Here is a 14,223-nt window from a genome sequence, read left to right as displayed (position 1 = left end):
TCTAAGTTTTGGAAATGACAGAAATTATGAAAAGGAAAGATATTGAGGGTAATTTTCCCTGCAGACTTTAGGAGCTAAAAAGCCTCAAAGGTGGCCATGATGAGATTTTAAACCAAAACAGTTTTATCCACCTTTAGTGCAAGATGCCAACTTGGTAAAAGAATCAAAGTTTGCACTCGGAATGGCCACCTAGAGGATTGTTAAGGGGCTGGTTGCCCATTCGAAAGCCTGCCAATCACTTATTAAGGAGGCTGCGTGGCATTTCTGTATATTTAACATTCCCCTCTAACACCTACCAGCTGATTTTGAGTAAAAGTTCATAGGATTTCAAGTGTCACTTAATGGTAACTCACCTTTGACTGTTCACCTGCTTCTGGAGGTTTTGAAATGCATCAGGAGACATTCTGGGCCACTTTGTCAAGACTTCTCCGATGCTGTCAACATTTATTCTGGAGATTCTCTGAGGGCTTTACCTGGAAAAGAGTAAATGCTGCCTATGCTGCTCCTTTTCAATAAAAACCTTATCAGAGTCAACCCCCAGAGAGAGTGCTTGACCATCGGCATCATTACATAATCACGTTTTTAATTCACTTCAGCTTCCCCTCATCCCCTTTTGGGCGGAACGGTGGCACAGTGGTTAGCACTGTTGCTTCTCAGCACCAGGTTTCAATTCCCGGTTTGGGTCACTGTCTGTGCGGAGTCTGCAATGTCTCCCCGTGTCTGCATGGGTTTCTTTCGGATGCTCCAGTTCCTCTCACAGATCCCGAAAGAGTACTTGTTAGGTGAATTGGACATTCTGAATTCTCCCTCAGAGTACCCAAACAGGCGCCGGAATGTGGCGACTAGGGGGCTTTTCACTTTATTGCAGTGTTAATGTAAGCCGACTTAGAACATAGAACATAGAACATAGAACAGTACAGCACAGAACAGGCCCTTCGGCCCTCAATGTTGTGCCGAGCCATGATCACCCTACTCAACCCACGTATCCACCCTATACCCGTAACCCAACAACCACCCCCCCCCCCACCTTAACCTTACTTTTATTAGGACACTACGGGCAATTTAGCATGGCCAATCCACCTAACCCGCACATCTTTGGACTGTGGGAGGAAACCGGAGCACCCGGAGGAAACCCACGCACACAGGGGGAGGACGTGCAGACTCCACACAGACAGTGACCCAGCCGGGAATCGAACCAGGGACCCTGGAGCTGTGAAGCATTTATGCTAACCACCATGCTACCCTGCTGCCCCTTGTGACAATAATAAATATTTTTATTATACTCGGAAGACAACATGAGGCTGGGCAGAGTGGCACAGCAGCTGGTGGAGTGAGGGCTCAGGAGGGTAAGGGGGACCTCTTCCCCCCTGCAGATTGGGGGCAACCCATGTCTTCTGAACACCCTCTACCAGGACCTCCAGTGCCACATCTGAAAACCTGTTTGATGTGTTGGGCAGGCTAGGTTGATGTGGACTGCACTTGATGCAGTGTAACGAGATACAGACTTCCAACACTTGATAAGATGCAACACGATTTTATTTAAAGTCTAAACTATTATACATGTTCAACTGTGGGTTGACACTATGCTGACTTGACTGGAGACCTGATACTAGCCTAACCAGACTTACTAGCTACCACATGGTGTTTGCACTGGCTAGCTCACGAACTCTGACTGTCTCAGAGGCTGGATCCCGAGAGAGTGGGAAACCTGGTGCCCTCTGGCTTTATCGTGGTAGTGTCCTGTCTGGTGATTGGCTGCTCTGTTCTGTGTGCTTACTGGTCATCCTGTGTGTCAATCACTGCCTGTCTGCACTCCATTATATACATAGATGTATATTATGACATCTCCCCACCTTTTTTTTGTTTGTGTTTAGATAATAAATATGAAGGTGCATGTGTGTGTGGATGTGTATATGAGCGTGACTATATACAGAATGTGCTGAAATGAACTTATATACATAGGAAGGTGTCGCTAGTGCAGATATAGGGCAGATGAAACGGTAAATACGATATTTACAGAGGTCAAAACGATGAGGTAACAAAATTGTGTAAAAGTTCAGTCTATAAGTTTAGCATTTGTGGCGGGCGACTAATTCTGTTGACCGCCTCAAGGGTGGATCAGGGGCGCCTGCACTTGGATAGGCGGGACTGCCACCATTGCGGTGGTTGCAGAGGTCAGCAGGATTGCTGGTAGATGGGTGGCTCATGGTAGGGCACGTCCAAAGGAAGCATTGTGTGAGGCGGGACATCATGGTCAGGTGGCGGGCGTGGAACCCTGCGCAGCGCCCATGTGTTGCGTCGGAGGAAGGAGCCATCAGCCATGCGGATGAGGAACGATCTCGGGGCCACTTGCTTGACCACCACAGCAGTGGCGGACCAGCTGCCGTCAGGCAACTGTACACGAACACGATCGGTGGGGACCAGCTCGGGGAGATCCGTGGCATGAGCGTCGTATGCTGATTTCTGTTGGGCCCGAGATTGCTGCATCTTTTGTATGACCATGAGGTGGTCAAGGTCTGGAACATGGATGGCTGGAACCGTGGTTCGCAGAGTGCGATTCATGAGCATCTGCGCTGGAGACAACCCAGTGGACAGCGGGGTTGCTCTGTATGCCAGCAGCGCCAGGTTGAATTCGGAGCCTGAGTCTGCAGCCTTGCATAGTAATCTCTTGACGATATGGACCCCTTTCTCGGCCTTCCCGTTTGACTGCGGGTAGTGGGGGCGGGAGGTTACATGACGGAAGTTGTATAGCTGGGCAAAATCAGACCATTCCTGGCTGTAAAAACAGGGACCATTGTCACTCATCACCGTAAGCGGTATCCCATGCCTAGCAAACGTTTCTTTGCATGCTTCAATCTCCGCCTTCGACAAGAGGTTGGACAGTTTCACCACTTTGGGGTAATTGGAGAAGTAGTCGACCAGGAGGACATAGTCACGCCTCTTGGCGTGGAAAAGGTCGACACCAACTTTGGACCATGGGGAGGTCACTATCTCATGTTGCTGCAGAGTTTCTTTGAGTTGAGCTGGCTGACATTTCTGACATGTAGGGCAGTTGAGGACCGTGTTGGCAATGTCCTGGCTGATGCCTGGCCAATAGACTGCCTCCCAGGCTCTGCGTCGACATTTCTCGACCCCCAGGTGACCCTCATGGAGTTGGTCGAGCACCATAGCTCGCATACTCTGCAGGATCACGATTCTATCGAGCTTCATGAGGATGCCATCCACCACCGTCAGGTCGTCCTTGACGTTGTAAAACTGGGGACACTGTCCCTTCTGCCAGCCATTCGTAAGGTGCTGCATCACAATTAGTAGCAGAGGATCCTTGCCCGTTTCCTCACGAATTTGGATGACCCTCGCATCAGAGGCCGGAAGGTTGGAGGCACACAATTGCACCTGCGCGTCGATTTGGCAGACGAAGTCAGTTTGTTCACACGGTGTGGTGATAGACCTGGAAAGGGCATCTGCAACAATGAGTTCTTTGCCTGGCGTGTAGACAAGTTCAAAGTCGTAGCGGCGTAGCTTGAGAAGGATTTGTTGTAACCGAGGCGTCATGTCATTTAAATCCTTCTAGATTATGTGGACTGATGGCCTGTGGTCCGTCTCAACCGTGAATTTTGGGAGGCCATACACATAGTCGTGAAACTTGTCGATTCCTGTTAGGAGGCCCAGGCATTCCTTCTCAATCTGAGCGTACCGTTGCTCAGTGGGTGTCATGGCTCTGGAGGCATACGCAACTGGGGCCAAGGAGGAGGAGTCATCCCGTTGGAGGAGCACCACCCCAATACCGTCCTGGCTCGCGTCAGTGGATATTGTGGTCTCCTTGGTAGGGTCGAAGAAATCCAGAACCGGGGCTGTAGTGAGTTCTGCCCTCAGCTCACGCCATTCTTTCTCATGAGCGGGCAGCCACTGGAATTCCATCGACTTTTTGACAAGATGGCGGAGGGCTGTGCTGTGGGACGCCATGTTGGGAACGAACTTCCCGAGGAAGTTGACCATCCCTCGAAAGCGGAGGACCGCCTTCTTGTCCTCTGGGGTCTTCATGGCGTTGATCGCCGCAACCTTGTCAGCATCTGGCCGCACGGCCTGCTGCGAGATGCGGTCACCAAGGAATTTGATTTCTGATTGACCGAACGAGCACTTGGCCCTGTTGAGTTGGAGACCATGCTCATGGATTCTGTGGAATACCTGCTTGAGGCGATCGATGTGTTTTTGAGGAGTTGTGGACCAGATTATGACATCGAAAACATACACTCGCACTCCCTCGAAACCATCCATCATCTGTTCCATGATGCGGTGAAATACCTCTGAGGCAGAGATGATGCCAAAAGGCATCCGGTTGTAGCAGTAGCGACCAAACAAGATATTGAATGTACACAGCTTGCGACTGGATGCATCCAGCTGTATTTGCCAGAACCCCTTGGAGGCGTCCAGCTGCGTAAAGAATTTGGCAAGAGCCATCTCGCTGGTCAACTCTTCTCGTTTTGGTATCGGGTAATGTTCCCTCATGATGTTGCGGTTAAGATCCTTGGGGTCGATTCAGATTCGAAACTCCCCTGACGGCTTCTTGATGCAGACCATGGAGCTGACCCAGTCCGTGGGTTCTGTGACCTTTGATATGATGCCCTGGTCCTGGAGGTCCTGTAATTGCTGCTTGAGGCGGTCCTTGAGGGGTGCCGGCATCCAACGTGGTGCGTGAATCACAGGGGTGGCCTTTGGTTTGAGCAAGATTTTATATTGGCATGGGAGTGTGCCCAATGCGTCGAACACGCTGTGGTACTGCGTGATGATGTCATCAATTTCAGCCTGGAAGTTTTCATCAGGTGAGGCCATCGCCTGTGAGGATGATCTGGTGTGGACTCGCTGAACCAGGTTCAGGAGTTTGCAAGCCCGAGCACCGAGCAGGGATGCTATGTCAGGTCCTACAATCTCAAATCGCAGTGTCGCTTTAAATGACTTATTGGAAACGCCGCGTTGGCATGAGCCACTGGCAGCTATGGCATTACCATTGTAGTCAAGGAACTGGCAGGCCGGTGGAAGAATGGTTGGTCTGACGCGGGTGGTGTCGAGATCGGATTTCGAGATGAGGTTCGCTAATGCGCCAGTGTCCAGTTTGAACTAAATGCGAGCCTTGTTGACTGTGAGGACAGCAAACCACTCGTCTTCGGGATCCACGCTGAGGATCGGGAGGTGCTTCACTATCTTGGAGAAAGGCAGCGCATGCTTCGTAAATGATGCCCACCCGGTATGGGGATTTGAGGCACTCAGCATCACGATCTGTTGGGCTGTCGGTGTCAGAGTCTGGCATGGCCTGCTGTATTGAACGGACGCTTCTGCGCCGTGGCTGGGATCGCTGGATGCTGGGCAATGGAGCAGATTTGCAAAGGGCTGCGTAGTGGCCAAGCTTGCAACACTGTAGACACCGTCGTGATTTTGCCCGACATTGCCGCTTTAAATGGGCGGAGCCACAATTCGGACACGTCATGACGCCAATGTCAGCGCGTTCCATGCGCCATCGCGCATGCGCAGTGCAGTCGGACGACGTACGCACCTGCGCAGTCTGGTCGTCGGTCTCACCGTCCCCTCGGTCGTGGCACGCATGCGCAGGGGCCCGGGAAAACGCGAGAAACGGCCACTCTCATCGATACTTAGGCCTTGCATTTGTGCGATGGCCTGCACCCATTCCGCCTCGTGGGAGGTTAGCTTTGCCGTTTCTGCCGCCCTGATGTGGGAGTACCGATTGTTAGCATGTTTGTGGAGAACGCATGTTTCGATGGCGATGGTGAGGGTGAGCTGCTTGACTTCTAGGAGCTGCTGGCAAAGGGAATCAGAGTGGACCCCGAAAACGATCTGATACCGGATCATGGAATCAGTTGTCGGGTCATAGTTACATGACTGCGCGAGGATGCGGAGATGGGTCAAAAAGGATTGAAAAGGTTCATCTTTACCCTGAAACCTCTGCTGGAAAACATACCGTTCAAAGCTCTCATTCACCTCAATGTCGCAGTGGCTGTCGAACTTCAGCAGGACTGTTTTAAATTTCATCTTGTCTTCGCCTTCAGCGAATGTAAGGGAATTGTAGATGTGGATGGCGTGATCCCTGGCTGTAGAGAGGAATAGTGCGATATTCCTGGCGTCCGATGAGGCCTCGAGGTCAGTGGCTTCAAGATAGAGTTGGAACTTTTGTTTGAAGATCTTCCAATTTGCACCGAGGTTGCCAGCGATGCGGAGCTGCGGAGGAGGGCGGACATTTTTCACGTCACCGGATGGCTGTTTGCTGGTCAACGCTGATTCACTCAAGGTAGGGCTGTCAATTTTCAGCATCACTCACTGGTACCATGATGTGTTGGGCATGCTGGGTCGATGTGGACTGCACTTGATGCAGTGTAGCGAGAGACAGACTTCCAACACTTGATGAGATGCAACATGATTTTATTTAACTTCTGAACTATTATACGTGTTCAACTATGGGTTGACACTGTGCTGACTTGACTGGAGACCTGATACTGGCCTAACCAGACTTACTAGCTACCACATGGTGTTTGCACTGGCTAGCTCACGAACTCTGACTGTCTCAGAGGCTGGGTCCCGAGAGAACGGGAAAACGGGGGCCCTCTGGCTTTATAGTGGTCGTGTCCTGTCTGGTTATTGGCTGCTCTGTTCTGTGTGCTTACTGGTCAGCCTGTGTGTCAATCACTGCCTGTCTGCACTCCATTATATACATAGATGCATATTATGACACTGTTGACCTGTCACTTGGTCTCTGAACTATCCTGAAACTTGTCACTGTGTGCCAGCCATCAGACTCCATGCCTTCTTTGGAAGTGGGTGCACAGAACCTGTGTTGCATATATTGCTGCACAAAAATCTAATTAGTGCTTGACAGTCAAACCTGCAGATACTGGTTTTAGCTCCTCCATGCCAATTGAAATTATGCTAATCAGCAATTAGATTGAAGAATATGTATTAAAACGAGCCTTTAAATAGTTGTGTCTTAGCATAACATCTATTTATCGTCACCATTTCACAAAATGACCTTCCTCCATTCAGAATTGATTGAAACTTGAATGGGGTAGCATTTCTGCAGAACTTGTCCATGCAAACACAAAACTTAGGAGCAGGAGCAGGAGCAGGCCACTCAGCCTTAACTCCACATTTCCACCTACCCCCGGTGACTTTGACATGGTTGCAAGTCAAGAATCCATCAACCTCTGTTTTAAAAAATTGCACCAACTTTGCCTCCACCCCTCTCTGAGGATGAGAGGTTCAAAGAGTCATAATCCTCTTTTTTTTAAATAAATTTAGGAGTAGCCAATTCTCTTTTTTCCAATTCAGGGGCAATTTATTGTGACCGACCTACCTCCCCTGCACATCTTTAGGGGTGAGACCCACACAGACACCTTGATTCATGACCCTCTGATAGAAACTTTTCCTTATCACCATATTAAATGGAGGACCCCTTCTTATTTTTAAAATGTGTCCCCTGTGTCCCCTAGTTATAGTTTCTCCTACAAGGAGAAATATTCTCTCAGTATCCACCCTGTCAAGTCCTCTCAGGATCTTACATGTTTCAATAAGATCACCTCTCAATCTTCGAAGCTCCGGACGGACACAGGCCCACCTGTCCAAACTCTCCTTGTAAGATATCTCCCCCCCCCCACCCCCCAATCAAAGCCCTTACATAGAAACATATATCCCTTTTCAGATTCCTAACGCTTTTTTCATAACTTACTTTCCTACCTATCTTTGAATCATCAGCAAGTTTAGTAACATTTGATCCCTTTTTCAACCACAAATTTGATAGTCAATAAATAGGAGTCTGATGTAGGAGTCCTTGTTGTCGTGATGCTCCAGGGGTGAGGTAGGGCCAGGGAGATGGTGAGGGAATCTGCAGATTGCGACCGGTTGCGAATTGCAGTGGATCTAGGCGGTCTGGGAGTATGGAGTTGATGCGCTTCATGATCAACCTCTCGAAGCACTTCATTACGACTGATGTCAGGGCCACCGGACAGTAGTCATCGAGGCATGTTGCCAGGTTCTTCTTTGGCACCGATACAATTGGTGGTCCTTTTCAAGCAGGTGGGGACCTTGGAGTGGAGTATGGGCAAGTTAAAGATGTCCGTGAACACATCTGCCAGCTGGTTCATGCAGGCTCTGAGTGCACAACCAGGGATCCCATTCGGACCCGTCGACTTCGGAAGCTGTTGCGTCACACTGATGCAAAAATGACTATGTAAATGACTCCTAGAATAATCCTTGTACACAAGTATATAACTGATGTTAAAGAAAGCAGAGAGTCATAAGTTATCGATAACAACAATGATTATTAGAGAAGCTTTAAACAAATAAAGTTTTTATCTTGGACATTTGCCATAACTGATTTGCGCAGTTTTGATTACAAATTCAATCTTAAACTTTAAACTTAGGTTGATTTTTGTTAAAATTATTTACATGCTTGGATATTTGAATTAACAAGCTTCTTTCCAGTTATGAGCAAGTTAATTTTGCATTGAGTGGAAGAAAGCCTTTCCACGCATTACACAGGCTGAGGGACCGAGGGAAAAGATTTTCTTTGTTTTGCATTAGCAAATAATTCAGTAGGATGGGAATACTTTTCTTGTGTTTGCCAGGATGAGTGGTATTAATAGTGAACATTACTTTTCCATATCACAGAATCTCAGAATTGATACAGTGCAGGAGGCTATTCAACCCCTCCGGTCTGCACCAGGTCTCCAAATGAGCAATTCACCTAGGGCCATTCTCGCATCTCTCCCCGCTAACCTGTAGTCTTCTTTTTCAGTACATTGCCTAATATCCATCACAGTCTCAGGCAGTTCATTCCAGAGCCTAACCACTCTCATGTTGTTTTTGCTTAATTTGCCAATTGCATTAAATCTGTGTCCTCTCATTCTTAACCCTCGTGCGTGGGAACAGTTTTTCCCTCTCTATACCTTCCAGACCCCCAATGATTTTGAATGCCTCTATTCAATCTCTTCACAGCCTTTTCGTCAGGGAAACAGTCCTAACTTTTCTAATCCATCTTTATACCTGAAATTCCTCACCCCTGGAATCAGTCTTTTGAATAATTTCTGCATTCTCTCCAGTGCCTTCACGTCTTTCCTAAAGTGTAGAAATGGACACAATAGTGCCGCTGAGGCTGAAGCAGTGACCTATACAAGTTCAACATAACATTCTTGCTTTTGCACTCAATACCCCTATTAATGAAGCCTCGGATAGTGTTCTTTATTAGCCACCCTCTCAACCTGTCCTGCCATCTTTGTTTATTCACTTATGCACATAGCCACCAGGTTCCTCTGTTCCTGCACCAACTTCCGAGTTGTACCCTTTAGTTTATATTCCTGTTCTCTATACCAAAATGAATCACCTCTTCTTCCTTATTATAAAAATATTCAAAATATTCATTTAATACCTTAGCTAGCACTCTTCCTCCATGTTTAAATCCCCCTTTTTCCCCAAATCAGCCCTATTCCCATTTACCTTCTACTGCTAGAAGACTTCAGGATCCCCTTTTATGTTAACTGTCACTCTCATTCTATGCACCCTTTTTGTGCCTCTTATTTGCTTTTTCACTTCCCCTCTAAACCTTTTATATTCAGCCTGGTTTTCAATTGTATTTTCAACCTCACACCTGGCATAAACACACTTTTTTTTCCTAATCTTAATTTCTGTCCCTTTTATCATCCAGCGAGCTCTGAACTTGTAAATAAAAGCAAATTACTGTGGGTGCTGGAACCTGAAACAAAAACAGAAAATACTGAACAATCTCAGCAGGTCTGACAGCATCTGTGGGGAGAGAAGGGAGGTACCTTTCAAGTCTGGATGACTCTTTGTCAAAATTTTCTAGATTTGTTGCCCTGCCTTTCCCATTCAAGGGAATGTAGTTTAGCTGTGCTAGAGCTAAGGTAGCCCACTACTCAGCTACATTCAGGTAGAGTTGCTGGTTTAGCTCACTCGGCTAAATCGCTGGCTTTTAAAGCAGACCAAGCAAGCCAGCAGCACCGTTCGATTCCCATACCAGCCTCCCCGGACAGGCGCGGGAATGTAGCGACTAGGGGCTTTTCACAGTAACTTCATTGAAGCCTACTCATGACAATAAGCGATTTTCATTTAATTTCAGTTGCACCTTTCTCTCCCAAATAAACTACAGGATAAATTCAGCCTAAAGTTCTTTCTCTTCTATGTCCATTGCAATCTATTTGAAATGAAAATTGCTTATTGTCACGAGTAGGCTTCAAATGAAGTTACTGTGAAAAGCCCCTAGTCGCCACATTCCGGCGCCTGTTCGGGGAGGCTGTTACAGGAATTGAACAGTGCTGCTGGCCTGCTTCCAAAGCCAATGATTTAGCCCTGTGCTAAATAGCCCCGTGATTTTAGTTGGTGTGTAGGGGATTGTCTTAATAGGGCCTTTAATTGCCCTAATGGGCTACCCGTTGCTTGCATTTGTTTTGGCTACTCTCGTCTTTTGAATATACTTCTAGAAGTTCAATTATCATCAGGGGCTGGTTTAGCTCACTGGGCTAAATCGTTGGCTTTTAAAACAGACCAAGCAGACCAGCAGCATGGTTCGATTCCCGTACCATCCTCCCCGGACAGGCGCCGGAATGTGGCAACTAGGGGCTTTTCACAGTAACTTCATTGAAGCCTACTTGTGACAATAAGCGATTTTCATTTCATTTCATTTCATCATGTTGGCTCAACAGCATGCAGACATGGATGACTACAGAATCCTCAAGCAGATCTCCACCAATGGGATGTTTCTCAGGTATCATGGCATCAAGGTGGTCAGTGCAAACAATACAAGGGTACCCTAAAAAAAAATCTTACAGACTTCAGAATTATAGACCACCTCTCTTGGGAGAGGTGCCGCATACAAGTCCATGTGGAGGGAAGCCAATGAAATTTGGTTCAGCAGATGTTCCCAACCGGTGTTCCGCGGCACGATGGTGCGCCGTGAAGGCTCCACAAGTTGCCGCACAATAAGCTTTAAAATGATTAAACCTTAATGTAAACAAACTACATCCAATCTTCGTCTTCAGCTGGTCAGGCACAAACAAACGAGTCTCTCCGAAGTAAAAAGCATTACAGTTGCGCCTGCGTGGCCCGTTCCCTTACGGCGCATGCGCAGTTCGGATTACCTATGTCCAACTTTCGGAGCCGCGCACATGCAGCCCTTTCCTGGCTGACACATGCACAGGAGATCCCAGCTTTCTCGGGAATTGCGGCTGCGCAAAAAAGAAAAACGCAAAAAAGGGCGCCAAAGCCTGCGAGAAGTCAGGGCAACAAAGAGAAATAGGAAAAAAAAACAGGAGAGAAGACAGAGAGAAATTTTTTAAATTCTCAGTAATGGTCGGAAACAGGAACCAGTAAAGTTAAGAGAAGAAGAAACAGGCTCCAATATTGTATTTGACTTGCACATGGCCATAAGGCTTTCATTGTACATTTCTTGAACTAATGAAAATTGCATTCAGTGGTTCCTTGGAATGTTTTTAGGAGGTTTTCGAGATAAAGGCTTTTGCCAGAGGGCAGTTCAATTGGAGAAAATATGAGATGTGTCTCAAAATAGTTTACAATGTAAAGGTGTGCCATGACATAAGAAATAACAATCTTTAATAGTGTCACAAGTAGGCTTGCATTAACACTGCGATGAAGTTACTGCAAAATCCCCGAGTCGCTACACTGACGCTTGTTCAGGTACACTTAAGGGAGAATTCACTAACAGCACATCTTTTGAGATCCCATCTCATTCTTCTACCAGTAATGTGTGCACATCTCAAGGTCACGTGCAACTTAGTGACCCCACTTCTCTGATCACTTCTGTTTTAGAAGATCTTGGTTTCAAGACTCAATCCAGAAATCTGAGCAGAAGATCTTCACTGATGAAGAGGGAGTGCTGCACTGTCAGTGGGACAATCTTTTCAATGAGACAGAGGCCCCATCTGCCCCTTCAGGCAGAGGTAATAGATATTGTGGCATTGATCAAAGGAAAGCAGGGCACTTCTCTCCTGAGTCCTCAACAATATTTATCCCTCACCGAATATCAGTGAAACATAAATGATCTGGTCATTATCGCATGCTATTTGTAGATCTTGCTGGGTGCACATTGCTCCGTTTCCGACATGACAGCCGTGACTAAGCGGTAAAAGTACTTCACTGTTCACATTATAGTTCTGAGAGGTGCTTTATGAAGACAAGGCTTTCCGTCCTTTCATGTAGAGCCCAAAGTCACCCACCAACACCCCCAACACACACACATACATGAATATTTAATGGGCACTGAATTAACCAACACTTTCTCCAAACCAAAATAAAAGCTTCAGCATTTTGAAGCTCTATTTGTTTCACCAACCTTTTGCTGCGTGGGCAAATCACTTTGTTAGTCAAGATTTCTGGGTCCCAGGGGCAGCACGGTGGCACAGTGGTTAGCATTGCTGCCTGCGGCGCTGAGGACCTGGGTTCGAATCCCGGCTCTGGGTCACTGTCCGTGAGGAGTTTGCACACTCTCCCCGTGTCTGCGTGGGTTTCACCCCCACAACCCAAAACGATGTGCAGGATAGGTGGATTGGCCAGGTAAATTGCCCCTTAATTGGAAAAAATAATTGGGTACTCTAAATTTATAAAAATTAAATTAAATAAAAATTAAAAGATGTCTGGGTCCCGAGCAACATTTCCCTAAAGGTATATTTCCACCAGCAGCTAATGAGCAACCTCTGGCTTCCAGCTTGTGGGTGGTGGAGCATTACTAAAATACACTTGGAGGTAAAACAAGATGTGAGAGAGGTGGAGCTGCAATTTGGGAGATGACCTGCTGTGTTACACGCCACAGCATTCAGGTTTGTGTATGCTCAGGGAGAATTCCAAATGTCCAATTCACCTAACAAGCACATCTTTTGGGAGGAAATTGGAGCACCCGGAGGAAATCCATGCAGACACGGGGAGAACATGCAAACTCCGCACAGACAGTGACCCAAGCTGGGAATTGAACCTGGGACCCTGGCGATGAGAAGCAACAGTGCTAACCACCATACCACCCTGTGGAGGACCATTGACCGATATCAAATTGCAACATCCAATGTGTCCAGAGAAAGGCATGTTGGATGTTGTGCACACGGCTGAGGGAGATCCCCCAGGCATCAACAATGTATACATGAATTGCCAGTTTTGTGGATGTCTGTTCTCACATTGGACTCTTAAGTCAGAACAGAATCCAGAGTAGACAACTTGGAAATATATTCTGCCACCACCGAAAGCTATTACAATCTGGTTGTATAACCCTGGTTAGTTTACTCTCAAATTATTTTTCCCCCCTTTAATCAATTTTTGGTGGCTCTTTGCTCTACTCTAAAACATTTCCAATCTGCAGGCTGATGACTGTTCTTTGCAACAATATACACCTCTTTTAGCTTAATATCTACTGTGCCAATATTTCTTCTCCATTATTGCTTGAGAAGATGTAGTGAGTTGTCTTTAGAATGCCTGCAGTGCATGTGATGTAGGTTTACCTACAGTGTTGGCACGGAGGGATCCCAGGATCTTGGCCTTTCTTCATATTAGGCATTCTTGATTATTTTATGCAAATATTGACCATGGGATATAATGGAAACTTGGCATAACACAGTGACTCCTTCACTTCACTACACATGATGATAAATTAGCATTTGTCATATAATGGTCCTGCCAATCTAACACCAATGCACATCTAAAATCATAGAATGGCTACAGTACAGAAGAATGCCATTCAACCCATCACATCTATGCTGGCTTTCTGCAGGAGCTTCACCTCACAGCATACCTTCAGATTTTACCATTTTCTTCTTATTCAGATAATGATCCAATTCCTTGAATGCCTCGATTGAGCCTAGGTCCACCACAGTGTCTGGCACTACATTCCAAATCTTAACCATTTACTGTGTAAAAATGTTTCTTCATGTCTCCATAGGTTATTTTACCATTTTCCATAAATCACCAAGGGGACCAATTTCTCCCTGGCTACTTGGTCTCGGCCCCACCTTATTTTGAATACCTCTATTAAATCTCCTCCCAACCTTCACTTCTCCAAACAGTCCAACAGAGAACAGTCCAAATGTCTCCAATCTTTCTACATAATATTGTTTCCCTGAAACCATTCTCTTTTCTGCACCCTCTCTATTGCCTTCACACACCTAATGCCTTCCTGAAGGGTGGTGCCCAGAACTGGATACGGAATCA

The sequence above is a fragment of the Scyliorhinus canicula genome, chromosome 1 (genome assembly GCF_902713615.1).
Source record: "Scyliorhinus canicula chromosome 1, sScyCan1.1, whole genome shotgun sequence".
Lineage (NCBI taxonomy): Eukaryota > Metazoa > Chordata > Chondrichthyes > Carcharhiniformes > Scyliorhinidae > Scyliorhinus > Scyliorhinus canicula.
The sequence above is the reverse complement of the archived record's forward strand: the minus strand, read 5'-3'. Positions refer to the sequence as shown.